This window comes from Meleagris gallopavo, chromosome 9 (genome assembly GCF_000146605.3).
Source record: "Meleagris gallopavo isolate NT-WF06-2002-E0010 breed Aviagen turkey brand Nicholas breeding stock chromosome 9, Turkey_5.1, whole genome shotgun sequence".
Classification (NCBI taxonomy): Eukaryota; Metazoa; Chordata; class Aves; order Galliformes; family Phasianidae; genus Meleagris; species Meleagris gallopavo.
This window is the reverse complement of record NC_015019.2, coordinates 14,747,701-14,751,774: the sequence shown is the minus strand read 5'-3', so window position 1 is coordinate 14,751,774 and position 4,074 is coordinate 14,747,701. Positions and strand designations below refer to the sequence as shown.

General features: G+C 35.6%; 1 long non-coding RNA gene across 1 annotated transcript in view; it reads right to left on the bottom strand.

Moving 5' to 3' along the window:
• Positions 1-1,117: 1,117 nt before the first annotated feature.
• Positions 1,118-4,074, bottom strand: part of LOC104912205 — a 156,620-nt gene continuing 153,663 nt past the window's right edge. Inside the window, exon 4 of the long non-coding RNA XR_002117748.1 lies at positions 1,118-3,362. This is a non-coding gene — a long non-coding RNA (uncharacterized LOC104912205). The remainder of the gene's footprint in view (positions 3,363-4,074) is intronic.

The following is a 4,074-nucleotide window of genomic DNA, read 5'->3' as shown; positions in this document are numbered from 1 at the left end:
TTTGGGTCTCATCAGCATATTTTCTTGCATCTTGAATTACAGGCAGTTTATTAAGCTTCATCTTGCGAGTTGTTTATTAAAGTACATCAGGAAAAAATGTTACTGAAATTGTTTAATGCTTTAAAATCACTGTGTCAATCAAATAAACATTCTCAAAAGCAACAGAGAACGACCACCGCAATTCCCTGTTCACTTAACTGATTGTCTGCACAGTTTTTCCCTGTTGTGAAAGTCCAGATCAAAGTCAGTTCTTAAAAGATAAAACCTTGATTACAATCTGAGGTCACAAAAAGGGGACTGACTGCTCCAGAAAAGGAGACATACACTTCCACCTCCTGCCTGTGTGGTAGGACATTACACTCATTGCTATACACTGCAGTCACTAAATGGAAGGAAATGAAGCAGTTGACACGTCTGGGTGTTGCGTTTTACTGTTTTCTTAGATTCTCTACTAAGAAAAATGACAGCATCCAGTAACACAGGACTTGAGACTTAAAAATAAAAAAAAGCTCTCCAGTTGCTCTTTAGTTGCAGAGGGTTGAGTATTATACATCAGAAATGTTGTCATAACTCTTCAGACAGAAAAACACACCTTGACAAGATTGCCTTGCACTCAATGCAGTGAACAATAAAAAGCTAAATCTCAGCAAGCATTTTTCCTTCAATTAATTTTCACTGTAACATTGTTCTTTTTATTTTGAAATGAAATTCTATCCAGGATTTTCATGCTAGTCACAACTACAATATTCTCTTTTATGTGACCTGTATTCATTTAAGATGAAAAAGTCCTGCATAAATGCTTGAAAACAAAATCCTTATTACTGTGAGCCCCAGCACTCCTAATGGTGTGGTAGGACATTATTCCAACCCTACCGCTCCATGTTCTCATGAAAATGACTTCACTTTTCTTCTTGGAAGTTTCTCTACCACTATGAGGATATAGTAGTTACCACTCTTTGTGATCTTTTACATCTACTTTACACAATAGACACGTAACAATGGGCACTTTATGTATTAAGAGTTCTCTACACCTTCAGGTGCTTGGCCTCATCAGCCTGTGCCCCTTCAGTTCACACCATCCTTGGATATCACAGTAAGAGCAAGGAAGCAGCAGCTAACAAATACAATTAGCAAATTAAAGCAATGCCTCAAGCTATTTAGCTGCTGAAGTAGTTGCTATTGATTTAACTAGAAACTTCTTATCCTTGACTCAGCCAGCTCAGTATAACAGAGCTCAGCCTTTCTCTCCTTTGACCTTCTTGGCCTAATTACAGAAGGGTGTCTCGCAAACAGAGGAGAATGCTGACTGACAGCAGCAGCCTTTCATTCGGTCCCGTTCCCAGTGTGACTAACATGGCCACTTCAGCTTTTTCAACGCATTTATTTCTTACTAATTAGAAAATTCCAAACTTGTCATTTCTTAGCAACGCTGACAAAGAGCAGCACCTGCACCGTCTCAAAGCACACCGACGCTTGGCTTTGAGCCACATCTGTTAGTGGATCTTTTATTTTTCAGACTGACTTTTGGGAAGAGTAACATTTTAGACTTTAAAAAACAATAATACAAAAACCACTCTGGGATCCACCTTATATACAACGTAAAAACAACAAATTTTTAAGGAGTACTTTTCTTTGGGTGGCATATAAAGCTTACTTCAAGAAAAGTACATTGTTTTGGCAGTAATGCAAATGCTTAATTACTTCCCTATTGTTAAGAAGGAATAAACATACACATGTAAGATTCCCAGCTGGAATATCAAAGCAAACCTCAAAATAGCTCAAAAGCAATGAAACAATCTTTGAAGAGGCCGTAAATAATCATAGCAGACTCAATTTTCAGCTATTTTACTGGCAACTTCTCAATTTCTACTACCTCTCCAGCCCCCACAAAGTCAGATATTCTGATTGCTGACTGTCTGTATTTCTCTGCCTTTACCAGGATTTTAAAATTACATCAAACTACTCACATTCTGCTCTTTTCCCACATCCAAGTGAGCAAGATCCCCCACCACCCATATGGGCAGATTTTGATTGCTTTTGGACTGAGATGGAGATATGAGTCCAACGTGATGCTGAACTCCTTTCAGGAGGCAGACTTAAATGTCATTGAATTTCATTTAAAAAGGGAGACCACAATAAGGATATTGGAAATCCGAAGAAAAAATGAGAAACTTTTCAAAAAATCTAGAAAATAGCAAGAGATCTCAGTATTTCTTCTGAATACCAAATAAAGGCTGTAAGGAAAATCCAATATATAAAATCAAACTGAAAAAGCATCAAAGATGTAAATAGAATAGTTATAGATCAGTGTAGTTTTGAGTTTATTGGATTCTGTGGTAGAACTGTGAGAAAACTAGGGTTTTAATCTCATTACAGAAAGGTAAGCACGGTCTCAGGTAGATTAAAATGCAGTTTGAGATGTGAGGGAAGTATCAGTAATATAAGGCTGATTTGCATCTCTTGATCCTCAACATGTAAACTGCTAAGATCTTTAAACGAAAAGAGGTTTCTGAGTTTTCATCTTCAAATACTAGGTCAGAACTACCATGACTTCACCACGCAGTATTTAAGTATGCAAATATATTTTAAATCTCTTAGGCATGTAGGCATATAAAAAGTATTTCAGAGAACCACAGAATGGCTGAACATGATGAACACCTCCTGTATTTTCAGACCTCACAGCAAATGAGTTGGGAATCATTATGAAGATCAAAAATAATTTTTTCTCTACAACCTGCAGTTTTAAAACCCGCAGATTTAATGACACACTGTTTTTAAACACTGCCTCAATAACATCTTTCTAACTATCTGAGTCTGCAGAAGGTTTTATAAAGGGCTAGTAATTATGTTATTTCAAATCTACAATCTTTCTTACAGTCTTATTTTTACCCATGTTATCCATAATATTTATTCACATTTATTCACAAATATCTCGCTTGCAAAAAGAATATTATATCCTAGAAAAAATATCCAGCAAAACTAGCAATTTTAAACTCCAGCTCCTTTGCTGAATCCTGTAATAGTTAAAAATTCCTTTTCCCTCCCCCCCTTTTCTTTTCTAGAATTACCAACACTTAGGAAACACATATCCGAGTCCTTAGTATAGTATAATGGGAAAGAGTTAAGGGTTTTCTCTCTCTTATGCTTGTTACAGTCATTATCACAGGAAGAGATTCATGTTGTGCTGTTTATTATTTATACTTCTCATTATATTCTTTGTCACAAGACTGCAGCATCAGAATTTTAATGGCTCATATATTCTGTGGAAGATAATAGTAAAGTGTACCACTTTGACCTTTTCAGTGTCCCATACTTTGATTCATTAGCCATTCCTATTCTCTTCTATTAACAGCATCAGTAACCTGGGAAGAAGAGGTAGAACAGGCAACCAATCAGCACAATATCGAAAAGGTTAAAATTTAGATGTATAAATCTATTCAAAGTTTATAATCCTTTCCAAACTATAGTTGATAATAAAATTATGTCAGTATTCTGGTAAAGATTGCAGCTGGAATAAAACCAAAGTAAATAAGTTTGAAATAAGATTGAAATCCTTAGCTCTTTAGCAAAAGTCACGGGTCAATTACCTCATTAAGCAGCCTATTTGTCTTACATGGTGTCTGCCAATTTATGCCCACGTTACAGATACAGTTAGAGGAAATTCTGTAACCACCGCATTGTCATGTAATAAAGATAAGTGTCACTGAGAACTGCTGCCTGCAATACAATGTAAGAAAAATATTTTGAACAACATACTGTTTGCAATAAAAAGATTCTCTGGTAGGAAAGCCGAAGTGGCTTACACACAATTATTTCATGATCAGCAAGTATCCTCAAATGATTTCTTAGACTGTGTTTACTGCACAGTAAGACTAGACTCTTGAGTACAATATAAAAACATTCCTATTATAACAAAGATAATGATGCTAGTGGCAAATGAAAAAAATGAGAGCGTAGAAGTGAAAAATTCATTCTTATCACTATTGTGTTTTACTACTACATACTCACAATTTAAAAGCAGGCTTGTTTTAAACTTCCTTAAAAGTGAAACAAGTGAAAAAACAAACAAACAAA